The sequence below is a fragment of the Psammomys obesus genome, unplaced genomic scaffold, assembly GCF_907164565.1.
Source record: "Psammomys obesus unplaced genomic scaffold, mPsaObe1.curated_primary_1811, whole genome shotgun sequence".
NCBI lineage: Eukaryota > Metazoa > Chordata > Mammalia > Rodentia > Muridae > Psammomys > Psammomys obesus.
This window is the reverse complement of record NW_026596356.1, coordinates 247,759-261,570: the sequence shown is the minus strand read 5'-3', so window position 1 is coordinate 261,570 and position 13,812 is coordinate 247,759.

The window sequence follows — 13,812 nt, the reverse complement described above, 5'->3', positions numbered from 1 at the left end:
CCCTTTGCCCTCCAGAAGTTTATGCTGTCATGTGCCCAGAAGGTGCCCAGAGGGCTACTACAGGTGTTGCACTGACTGACGTCTGTACTTGACACAATGGCCACACAGAAAAAGAAGCCTCTTTTTCTCCTCGGAGGACTCTGAAAACCTCTGCATCAGTAGTAATGGTCCCATTGCGTTTCCTACATGCATGTACTGATGTAAGCCCTCACCTCCAAATAGGTTTTCAAGTAAGTATGAACCTTTGCTTTATTTTATAAAACAAAAAACAAAACAAACCCTAGGGCACAAGCTGAAATAACCTGCCAATAGCCATAGTCAACAGCAAAGTCAATACACAAACTCAAGTAGTTTAGGCTTCAGTGTCCTTCACTTGGCCACCACTAAGTCCTTCACCTGAAATTTGGCACATGGGGAGAAGTTTAATAGAATAGCTAGGAACAATGGGTACAAGTTCCTGGGTCAAATAATTGAGGCTTTCGTTTTGGGGGGTGGTCCCCGTTGGATTCAACTAGGCAGGGGATGGTGATTCCTTGAGGAAGGAGGAGAATGCTCAGGAGCTAGATACTATACATGGATAGCTATGGAGAGAGTTGGAAAGAAAATGCTTTTGGCTTCCAGAGATTCAGAGAATTTTGGCTCTACATCAGAGATGGCTCATAAGATAAATCACAGATCTCTTAGAACCAACAAATCTAGAACTGAAGGAACGGATTCCTTGGAAACCTACTAATTTTGAGTTAACAAGGTGCACCTTGTTTTTAGAAAATTCCTGTGTTGTATCCTAGACCCTCGATGGTCTTTATAGAAGTTTTCTGATGCATGTTGGGGTCACCTGACTTAAGGGGATTTGACAACATACCTATGACCTTATAGGACTGGTCCTATTAGGTCCTATATGGCAGGGCCTGCCTCCCATAAGAGGATGCCAGACCTCTCAGGCTCATGGGTAGCAGCAAAGGAGAAGCACTGGGATCACAAAGGCCCCTGCGCTCACAGATTATTAGGGAGACAATGGATGTTAAACACACTTGATTGTCCTTTCAAAGGAAAAGAGATGTAGCCTGTTTTCTGCCCAGAGGGCTGGGAGTGGAGGAGGCTTTATGGCCTAGGTAACCCTGTGCTACCTGTTGGACCAGGTCATATCTGGCTGCCCCCAAGCTCCCACAACCAGGACCAGAGGTGGCCAATAGTCTAGATGACTGCTGTGCTATGTATGTCCAGGGACTCCCCCAAGCTTCCCAGCAGAACCAGAGGTCGTCAATAGCCTAGGTAACTTCTGTGCTAGCTCAGTGACTGAGAGCACACCAGCTCCTCCCCTAGGCCCTTCAGATAACACATGTAGCCTAGCGATAGAACCCACCTTCATGGAAGAAGTGACATGTACTTAGAGAAGAGTTTTTTTATGTAATTATGTCTTTTTGTGCCCATGGGATTGTGTAACACCAGGAAACATTTCCCCAAGTTGTTCTGTACTTAAATACAGAAATAAACTGAAATAAACTGCCTGGTATCAGACTCCAGAAGTTTTAACCAATACCAGCTACTGAGTAGTTTAATGTTATCTCTAAGGCTTCTTACCTTACATAGATTGTTACTCTAGTCCTGGTGTTTGCAGAGACCCCTATAGAGAAGAGGACATTGAACCCCGCAGGGCCTCAAGACTGGCATAGAAAAATAGAATAAGGGAGGCTCTGTTTGGAAATTGTCTCTGACTCTTGACTAATGTAGCTGCTACAATCATCTTCATAGAACAGGGTTGTCAGATATCACCATGTTTCCAGGTGGACCTCTTTTAGGCCTTTACTATTTATTTATTTATTTAAAATGGTCTGTAAACACATTACCCACTTATACAGCAGATTACACATCAGAAAAACTTGGGTTTAGTGGTACCACTCAACACTGAATCCTCTTGCAGAATCCCAAGTAACTCTGAAGTATCAAACCACAATTACTAGGTCAGTATGAGACCCCTGCAGAACCAGCAGCATCACAACAGTTGAGGCTTCATCTTCCCCTAAATCCAGAGAAGAGGCAGGACCTTGTAAGGGCAGGTGGCACTACTATATGGAAATGTGAAAAGGTCACAGAATCAACACACCCGTTCTGTCCTCTAGCATCAATCACGCCAGCCATCTCTGCCCTTTTAACCCTTACATGTGAAAGTACTTAATAGTTTATAAACCATTGAGCACTGTCAATTTCTACTCCTTGGAGTAGTAGATGTGCTTGTATTGAGGCCACCGATTTGAGAAAGGAACTATTTATTCTCCATCTTTTTTATAGTGGGATCTTGTGAAACTCAAGTTGTGCTAGAATGGTCATGTATAGCAAGTATGAATGCATGTATGTATTAATGTATACGGATTTTTGCCTCACTGGGGGTTGAATCTAGGGTTCATAATACTCTAGGCAAGTTATCTGTCACTGAGCTATATTTTCACTCCCTTAATTTTTTTCTTGAGGTATGAACTCAGTAATTTATCCAACTAGTACTGGAATTCACTACATAAACTACACTGGCCTCAGGCTAATGATCCTCTTGCCTCAGCTTCTTTTTTTTTGTTGTTTGTTTGTTTGTTTGTTTTTTGAGACAGGGTTCTCTGTGTAGTCCTGTCTGGAACTCATTCTGTAGCCCAGGCTGACCTGGAACTCACAGAGATTCACCTGCCTCTGCCTCCCAAGTGCTTTATCTGCTCTCCATATATATTTTTTTCTTCCACTGCAACAGAATTGCTTTCTAAGCATAGAATTCTGGGACTAACTTTATTTGACCATAGTTAACCAGTGATTAACACTGTCTTGTATGCTGATGTCACAGTCTCCTAGTCCACCCTTTACCTGTGAGACTGGGTTAAAGCACTGAGGAACCCTTCGAACATACAGAATATTTTGTTTCTTTCCAGGAAAGGCATGGAAGAGGTGGTATTATTATTATTATTATTATTATAATAATAATAATTATTATTATTATTATTATTATTATTATTATTATTATTATTATTGTAATGCTAGCTGAAGCCACAGACCCATACTGGGGTGTTTCTGTAAAAGGTTTTTTTTTGTTTGTTTGTTTGTTTTTAAATAGAAGATATGGGTCCTTGTAAAGGCTCTCTAGCTTTTAGAAGAAGGTTCCTGAAATGACTTCCTTTGTTGGAATTTGGCTGAGGCCATCAAGAAATTACTTCCCTTCCAGACATGGTGGCTCATGTTTGTAATCCTAGCACTTGGAATGTGGAAGCATGGGGATTGCTATTAGTTTAAGGCTAGCTTGCGATGCAGAGTGAGACTTTGCAAAACAAGATTTGCTGAAGTACTCTATAGTACTTTTACTGTCCCTACCAGAATTGTCTTCCCTCTGAACCAACACTGTATGGGTGACTCATAAGCAGGAAACGTACTAATGTTAGATACAGAATTCATCAGATATTATTAAGAATTCATTATATATCAAGAACAGCACTATAGATGGACAAACAATCTTATTATGTTTGTTGGGGAGTGTATGTTTATGCCTTTAGTTCATATGTTGCTCTAGCCCTCACTGATATTTGGAGATGTGGCTTTGGGAGATAATTAGGCTTAGCTGAGACCATGAGACCCTCTGAGTGAGATTAGTGACCTTATAAGAGTGGGAAGAGGGAGTGTACTCTCTTCCTATCTTTTCACATCTTTTGTGGGACCCAGTGAGAAGGCAGCTAGCTTTCTCTAAATCAGGGACAGAGCTCCCGCTAGGAGCCTCCTCAGCAGGCTTCTCAATGTTGGACTTCTCAGTCCCCAGAACTATGAGATAGGAATGCTTGTTGTCTAAGCCACACAATCCAGGATGCTTTGTCACAGCAGCCTGAGTGTCCTAAGAAAACCCTCAAACAGCCACCAAGGACATCTCATTAGGACCTTGTGTGTCTGAATCCTGCCTGCCTCCCTGGAGTGTGCCCTTTTTTATTCCTCATGCCTTATTCTGGAATATTGTAGCAGTCTCGTTATTGATCTTCTTGTCTCTAGTAAGTTTTTTGTATTTTACTTTAAAAAATGCATACTTTTATCTTAGAAGAGACCAACATATAAAAGTACAAAAAAATAAGAATATGCACAAGTATTAATAAGCCCCAACTTGTCAATTGTTAATGTTTTATCCCCCTTGCTTTTAGCTATTTTTAATACAGGCAATAAATATTGCAGATACTGGTCTCTTTTATTCCTTATGATATCCTGTTCTCACATGTTAAAATAATTAATATGGCTTTTTAATGCTTTTCTTAGTTGGTGCTTTTATATTCCTACATGAAGTAAACCCTATTATATATAGAAATTATGTTTTTGAGTTATGATTATACAGGTAAGCAGATTTTTATCACCCTTTTAAATTGCTATATAGTTTTATAGTCTAGGATTACATCAAATATGTATTTTAAAATATATTTAAAATTGTTTCTGGCTATTTTGCTATGTATACTATTATTGACAACTTTGTATACATCTTCTGTGTAAATGGAGATGTGAAAATTTCATATGTCTTTCTCTAGAGCATATGTCTTCAATGTGGAATTGTAGATTATAAGATACACACATTTCTCCCTTAGCAGGGTACTGTAAAATTGTTCTCAAAATTGTTGTTTTAATTTGGCTTCTTTCTAGCAACTTTATGCAAGATCTTACTTTTTGTAAAACATCATTGACAACTTTATATTATTAGACTGATTTCTTATGACTATAATTAATAATGTTATCTTGTTTTAATATACATTTTACATGCATTTATTGGTTATGTAGGATTTCTCTGCTGGAAATTCCCCAGTCATTTCTTCTCCCTGTTTTTCTAGCCAGCTCTTCCTGTGTCAGTGTGCAGATGGCTATAAGTATTCTAGACAGCAGCTCTTCATTTTAGATTGGAAATACAACCCTCCAGGCTGGTGTCTTCTAATTGTGTTTATGGTCTCATTTGTCTTGTAGGAAATTTGAATTTTAATAAAAACATGTCCAGGACGTATCCTCTTTGTATGTAATTTATTGTGTGTTTTCCTCCCCCGAGGTTGTGAAGACACTGCCGTTCACTGGCATGTGCAGATCTGAACAACTCTGAAGTCACGAGCTGTCAAACACTTTCTACAAGTCAGGTGTAGGCTAAGCATTGTGTGCACATCATCTTAGTGTGGAGCTAGATGCTAGTATTTCTACACGATACAACTGACAATGGACAGCTTATATCTAATGGATCCGAATTTGAATTCAGGTCAGTATGAGTCCAGAATGGATTTTCTTAATGACAGCATGTTTCAGGGTTATGTGGACTTAATAAAATGAAGTCAGCTTGGGTCTCATCATGTGTTCCTGGAGTAATCTTATTTCTCCCCAGTTTGCACTTCCTCTCCTCAGGACAACACCTTGTCTGAGATTGAAGAAGCAGCCCTAAATGCTTTGCTTGAAATCAGTAGGCAAATAAATGGCCTTTCTTCTGTCCTCCGTATTCACTTGACTATCCTCAAGTCCACTCAAATTAACTTTTAAAGAATTGTATTCATTACAGCTCCTGTCTGTGAGACACCCACACTTTCTGCCTGCACTCCCAAGTTGCTCTTTGGAATTTGGTGTTATGCTGTCCTCTCTGTTGAAGGCACACAAATGCATCTCCCAGACTTTCTAAAAATCCATTCAGTGACTAGCACCCCCTTATCACCTCTTTTCCTTGCGTATTGAACAGTGTTGGACAGTCTGAGGAACTGGCTGTACTAAAAGCATAGCTGTCGGTGTTGGGGGAAGTTCATTAAAAGTGAAGTGTCAGTTTTATTGATTTGTTGCTGTTTAACGTCTTGAGCTCTTTATATATTCTGGATATTAGACCTCTGTTAGATATAAGGTTGGTGAAGATCCTTTCCCAGTCTGTAGGCAGTCGTTTTGTTCTGACAACAGTGTCCTTTGCTTTACAGAAGCTTTTCAGTTTCATGAGGTCCCATTTATTGATTGTTACTCTTAGAGCCTGTGCTGTTGGTGTTCTGTTCAGGAAGTTGTCTCCTGTGCCAATGAGTTCAAGGATTTTCCCCACTTTTTCTTCTAACAGGTTTAGTGTGTCTGGTTTTATGTTGAGGTTTTTGATCCACTTGGACTTTAATTTTGTGCAGGGTGATAAGTATGGATCTATTTGCATTTTTCTACATGTAGACATCTAGTTAGACCAGCACCATTTGTTGAAGATGCTATCTTTTTTCCATTGTATTGTATTGTTTTGGCATCTTTTTCAAAAATCAGGTGTCCATAAGTGTGTAGGTTTATTTATTACTTTTATTCGATTCCATTGATCCACCAGCCAGTTTCTATGCCAGTACCATGTTTGTTTGGTTGTTTTTGTTTTATTTATTTATTTATTTTTACTGTTGCTCTATAGTACAGCTTGAGATCAGGGATGGAAATACCTCCAGAAGCTCTTTTATTGTAGAGGATTGGTTTAGCGATTCTGGGTTTCTTGTTATTCCATATGAGGTTGAAAATTTTTCTTTCAAGGTCTGTAAAGAATTGTGTTGGTAATTTGACGGGAACGGCATTGAATCTGTAGATTGCTTTTGGTAAGATGGACATTTTTACTATGTTAATCCTGCCAAGCCATGAACATGGAAGATCTTTCCATTTTCTAATATCTTCTTCTATTTCTTTCTTCAGAGACTGGAAATTTTTTTCATACAAGTTTTTGACTTGCTTGGTTAGAGTTACACCAAGGTACTTTATGTCCTTGGTGTTATAATGAAGGGTGTCATTTCCCTAATTTCTTTCTCAGCCCTTTTGTCTTCTGTATACAGGAATGCTACTGATCTTTTTGAGTTGATTTTGTACCCGGCCACTTTGCTGAAGGTGTTTATCAGCTGTAGGAGTTCCCTGGTAGAGTTTTTGGGGTCACTGATGTATACTATCCTAACATCTGCAAATAGTGATACTTTGACTTCTTCCTTTCCAAACTAACTCCTCTTTATCTCCTTTAATTGTCTTATTGCTCTAGCCAGGACTTCAAGAACTATGTTGAAGAGATATGGAGAGAGTGGGCAGCCTTGCCTTGTCCCTGATTTCAGTGGGATTGATTGAAGTTTCTCTCAGTTTGGTTTGATGTTGGCTAGGGGGTACAGAGCTAAACAGAATTCTCAATAGAGGAATGTTGAATGGCAGAGAAACACTTAAAGAAATGCTCAACATCCTTAGCTCAACATCATAGAAATGCAAATCAAAACAACCCTGAGATTTTTTGCCTTACACCTATCGGAATGGCTATGATCAAAATTGTAAGTGACAACACATGCTGGAGAAAGGGAAATCCTCCTCCATTGCTGGTGAGAATGTAAACTTGTGCAACCACTTTGGAAATCAATCTGGTGCTTTCTCAGACAATTAGGAATAGTGCTACCTCAAGATCCAGCTATAGAACTCCTAGGCATATATCCAAAAGATGCTCAAGTACACAACAGGGACATTTGCTCAACCATGTTCATAAAAGCTTTATTCGTAATGGCCAGAACCTAGAAACAACCCAGATGTCCCTCATTGAGGAATGGATACAGAATTGTGGTACATTTACACAATGGAATACTACTCAGCAATTGAAAACAAGGAAATCATGAAATTTGCAGGCAAATTCTGGGAACTAGAGAAGATCATCCTAAGTCAGGTATCCCAGAGGAAGAAAGACACATATGGTATATACTCATAAGTGGATATTAGACCTACAGTATAGGATAAACATCCTAAAATCTGTGCACCTAAAGAAGCTAAGCAAGAAGGAGGACCCTGGGTAAGATGCTCAATCCTCACTCAGAAAAGCAAATGGGATGGACTTTGAAAGAGGGAGAAAACAGGGAACAGAACAGGAGCCTACCACAGAGGGATTCTGAAAGATTCTACCCAGCGTGGTATCAAAGCAGATGCTGAGACTCATAGACTTTGGGCAGAGTGCAGGGAATTTTATGAGAGAAGGGGGAGATAGAAAGACCTGGAGGGGACAGGAGCTCCACAAAGAGCAACAGAATAAAAAATTCTGGGTACCGAGGTCTTTTCTGAGACTGATACTCCAACCAAGGACCATGCATGGAGATAACCTAGAACCGCTGCACAGATGTAGCCCATGGCAGCTCAGTGTCCAAGTGGGTGTCCTAATAATGGGAGCAGGGACTGTCTCTGACATGAACTGATTGGCCTGCTCTTTGATCACCTCCCCCTGAGGGGGGAGCAGACTTACCAGGCCACAGAGGAAGACAATGCAGCCAGTTCTGAGGAGACCTAATATAATAGACTAGGGTCAGATGGAAGGGGGGGAGGACCTCCCATATCTGTGGGAGGAGCATGAGGGGAGAAGTGGGAGGGAGGATGGGATTGGGAGGGGCGAAGGAGGGGGCTACAGCTGGGATACAAAGTGAATAAACTGTAATCAATAAATAAGTAAATGTCAGTTTTCTCTGTTTTCACATTACTCAAATACACACCCCCCCCCCCCCCCCCCCCGTCCCCAGTCTTCCTCTTCCAGTTCTGCATTGGCTAGCCAGTTCTGTGTGTGCTGAACTGTCTTCCATTTCTGTGTGGCAGCCTGTGGAGCCTGAGAACAGACAGGCCTTGAGTCCCTTAGACCCTCAGACTTACTCTGTTGATTGTTTTTTGTTTAGTCTTTTGCCACAAAACCTTTCAACTTCCTTTTCTCCCGAGGCCTTCACCATGAAGATAAGGATTGCATTTGCCTCATTTTAAAATCTTTTATTACCTGGTCATAACTGTATTCAGGCTGTCTTAACAGTTGCATTCATGCCACTCACAGTGGTTCTTTTTATTTTGCTAGGTTGTTTTCTTTTATAAGTTATCCAAACATAGTTAAAATATCGTTTATTGTCTTTATTTAAAACAAACTTTATTTTATTAAATAAAAATAAAAACCAATTTAATAATAATGTCTTCCCATCTTGTCCTCTATGCCAAAGTACTTTTGTTAACATCTCACCCACCGTCTTCTGAACCACTCAGTGACTGTTAAAGACTGCTGTCTTTATTCCAGGTACTAGTCCTACGTGCCTGACAGAAGCACATTGCAGACCATCTTCAGGTCAATAGATACAACTTTTTCTTTTCTTTTCTTTTTTTTTCTTTTTTTTCTTTTCTTTTCTTTTCTTTCTTTTCTTTCTTTCTTTCTTTCTTTCTTTCTTTCCTTCTTTCTTTCTTTCTTTTTCTTTCTCTTTTTTTTGAGGAGAGCTTTTTTACTCTCTTTCAAAGACAAGAAGCCGTTTTGTGATCAGAAATACAAGACTGAGTTTTATCTTTTTTCTTTTCCTATGAATCACTGCTGCTCAGTCAGTATGGCTTGTCTCAGTTCATGTCTTGAAGTCCTACCACACTCATGAGTATGGACGGCCGTGGCTGCTGAAACTTAGTCCTGTTAGTGCACAGGGCGACAAAGACCCTCCCCAGCACTTACAGAATATCCGACTGTCACATAGCACATCCTTGCACACCTCTAAAAGTAAGGTAGAGTAGACAAACATGTTCCCAAGAAGATGGACATATAATGTACACACATTTGTACATACATACCTTTATTCATGTTCAAAATTTTAAAAATGTACACATCTATCACAAAATGCTATCGAAGACTGGACACGTGTTTTGCTTGTCCCAGAAAGATGAAGCTCAGCAACAACAGCCCTGGAAGCCTGTTACCAGAGACTGTGGTAAGTCTTCTGCAGAGTCATGTTCTTGCAGTAAGCCCTGTGAAACCACCTTTCCAAAACGAAGGGGAAGTGACATGAAAGAAGCAGGCCTTGCTCATCTTTGCAAGAGAAATATGAGGAGGATCTTCACCCAAAAGTGCACAAACATCTGTGACTTCATTATCAATAAATATTCCAACAAAAAATCAAAATTTTGTTGAGTCAATTTCTTTAGCTTCTTTTTATTATTATTATTTTTAAAATTTATGTTTGCCTGTACATGTATATACAGAATCCAGAAGAGGACATTAGATCCCCTGGAACTGGAATTACGACAGCTGTGAGCCCCCATGTGGGTGCTGGGAACCAAACTGAGGTCCTCACAAGAGTAGTAAGTGCTCTTAATTGTCGAGCCATCTTCCCCTCCCCAGTTTCTGTTCTTAATGATATTAGTTTCTGCCTATGTTTACTTCTGTTAATTTTTAATAGTAGCTCTCCTTAAACTGCTGGATGAAGCATCTCAGAAGACAGTTATACTAGACTCATGTCTGAAAGCATAGCAGTTTCGTTAATAGTGTCAGGGGCTGGCTCTCTCATGGAGTGGGTCTCAAGTTGGGCCAGTCACTGCTTTGCCATCCCCTCAATCTCTGCTCTATCTTTAGCCCTACACTTTTTGCAGGTGAGACAAATTTTGGTTGAAGGTTTTATGGGTGGCTGGTGGGCCTCTCCCTGTCATAACTGTCTTCTGAGAGGGTTTATCCAGCAGCTGATGGAAACAGATGCAGAGAACCACAGCCAACAATAGGCCAACCTTGGGAAGTTTTATGGAGAGTGGGAGGAAGAGTTGAGGGAGTTGGAGAGGTCAAGGACACCACAAGAAGAGCTACAGAATCAACTAACCTGGGCCCTTGGGGGCTCACAAAGACAGGACCACCAACCAAAGAGCATCCATGGGCTGGACCTAGACACCCTACACATATGTAACAGATGTGTAGCTTGGTCATCATGTGGGTTCCCTAACAATGGGAGTAGGGGCTGTCTCTGACCCTGTTGCTGCCTTTGGATTCCTTTCCCCTAGCTGGGCTGCCTTGTTTGGCCTCAGTGGAGAGAATGTGCTTAGTCCTGCTGTGGCTTGAGGTGCCAAGGTGGGTTGGTACCCCTGGGGGTCCTCCCCTTCTCTGAGAAGGAGAGGGGGAATGGGGCAGGAAGGGGTTGTGAGGGTAGGGCTGGGAGGAGAGAAGGGATGCTTGGATCAGGCTGCATAGTGATTAAATAAAAATTAATTAAAAATAGTAGCTCCCCTAATAAGTACACAGTTTATTTTTTCATTTTTTCCCCCTAGCTTTTCGGGATTGGGAACTTGGATTATCAATCTGGGATCTTTCCTTTTCTAATGTAGGTGTTTTTTCTTAAAGTAGTTCTTTTAGAACTACTTTAAACTGTGGCTCCATACATTTTTTTCTGTGTTATACTTTCATCTCTATTCATCTATTCATTGTTGGGTATATACACAGGAATGGTAGCTGGGTCATGTAGTTATTATTTTCAGCTGATTTCTATAGTGTACACCAATTTTCACTTTCACCAGCTAGAAACAAAGAGTCCATTCCTCCATATCCTCATCAGCACTTGCTGGAATTTTTAAAAAAGTGTCATCATTCCGATTGAGGTGAAGTTGTCTCAAATAGCTTTTAAATTGTTCATTTGTATGTCTTTGGAGAAATGGCCATTCATTTAATTGACCTTTTTTTTATTGGATGTTTTGGTTCTTCAGTGTTTATTACTTCTTGCATTTTTTTTTTTTTTGAGGTAGGGTTTCTTTGTATAGACCTGGCTGTCCTGGAACTCACTCTGTAGGCCAGGCTGGCCTTGAACACACAGAAATCCACCTGCCTCTGCCTCCTGAGTGCTGGGATTAAAGGCATCAGCTACCACCTGGCTGCAGTTCTTTTTTTTTTTTTTTTTTTTTTGAAACAGGTTTTTATGTAACCCAGGCTAGTCTTGATCTTCAAATTTATATTGTAACCAAGGATGGCCTTGAATTCCTGAGTCTCCTGCCTCTGCCTTTCAAGTATTGGGATTACAGACATGCACCATTTTGTACTGCAGTTCCTTACATAGTATCGAACCCCTGCTTTCATGTATAGTTAGGAAAGATTTTTTTCATCTCTCCAGTCTTTAAAATTTCTGTGCAATTGCACATGCACGCAAAAGTGTGTGTGTGCGTTTGTAGGTCAGAAGACAAGCTCAGGTGTCAGTCCTACCTTCCACCTGGTTTGAGAGAACATCTGTTCACTGCTGCCCATGCCTGGTGCTCACTAGCATTTGGGGATTTTTCTGTTTCACTTCATCTCACTGTAGTGTGTTCAGGGGGTAGAAAATGAGCTCTTCAGGCTTGTGTGACAAAGATTTTTTGCCCTGTCTCCCCCCTTCTCCATCCTGCAGGCTGTCTTTTCAGTCTGTAGCCACTTCTTGAGATATTTATGTGCTGTCCAGCTTTCAGTTCTTTTGGGTGTTTGCCCAGAGATGGAATTGCTAGTTCATGTAATAATTTTATCTTCTGAGGAACCAGTATACTGGGTCATATAGTAATTTTACCTTTTGAGCAATCGACATGCTGATTCCAGACAGTTGTTCTGTTTGAGATTGCCATCAACAAAACAGTCTCTAACACCCTGGCCAGAACTTGTTATTTTTTGTTCTTTTAATCTTAAATTAAAATGTTAATGGTAGCTCTCCTAATGAGTACACAGTGGTATCTCACTGTGGTTTTGATTTGCATTAACTTGCACATTTTACTTGAATTTTAATCAGACTTTTCTAAGTTCTGTTCCTTTTTCTTTGAGGTTGCACTGAGTATTGGCCCTCCGGGGTGGCCTCATAATTAGTTGGGGACTGAGTTTATGACTGAGTCTGAACACTTTTATGTATTCAGTTTTAGAATTTTATATTTTTCTCTTGAAATATTTAGTGTCTCAGCCTCTATTTTTATCTGAAAAATGGATATAATAGTAGTGCCTTTTATCATTGGGTTATTTTGAGAATTAAATGATACAATTTGTGCTAAAACTTCAAAACAGGGACAGGAATATAGGAAAGGCTTAACCCATGTGAATGTCACGATGTTATTGTATTGCTGGATGTCTAATTCTGCTCCTATGTTATGTCTTTTTTCCGGGGTTACTAATTATCCTGCTGGCACCAGTGAAAAGGTTTTCATTTCCCCTGGGGTTTACTGGACACGTGAGTGGTGACCCCAGGGGTGGCGCCGACACCTGCCTCCAGGAGTAGGAAGCCCATGGCGTCTCAGTATCTAGCTATAAAGGTCCCGCCCAGGCCAGCCAAGGGCAGTGACACCCGCACAAGGCGACATGATCATGCAGTCTTTTCTCCTGTTGCTCCTCTCTTTTCAGAACGAGTGGTTCTTTAGCTTTTCTCAGTCTCTCAGCTGACACTGCGATATAATAGGTGAGTTTAAGAACACTGGTGGTGGCAGAAAGAGGGACCGGCAGCTGTGTGTGTGTGTGTGTGTGTGTGTGTGTGTGTGTGTATCTGCAGAGGACAAGGACTGAGGCTGAGCGAGGAAATGCATATGTGGGAGAAAGTAAAGGAGTTACACAGACAAATTATATGAGAGAGGGGTTATGGCATGTCAGAGCATATATGGAGACATCACTGGAACTTATGGTGGACACTGGAAGAGAGAGAAATGAGAGTCCAAAGAGGGGAGTAGAAAATGCTGGGAGGATATGGTGAAGGGTCGGTTCTTGATAAAAATTTGAAGGCAGCTGGAACCAGATGGTAGGAGGCAAGGGTGCTAGTGGACTCCTTACACAGACAGCTGAGGTTTTGACCATCATCTCCTTTTAGTGGAATAAAGAAAATACTAGATAAATATTAATTTAGCGGTTTCATAGCTCATTTGTTCAAATATTTTGTAAATGCTAGTGTGACAGATTCTTTGTTTTCTATTACGAACTCCTGTCCTAAAGTGAGAATTATTTACACTATTGTTTCATTTATTACTGTTATTTGTATATATGTACACACACACACACACACACACACACGTGTATATTTGCATATGTGGCATGAGTGCTGCATGTATGGAGACAACTTTTGGGAGTTGGTTCTCTCCTGT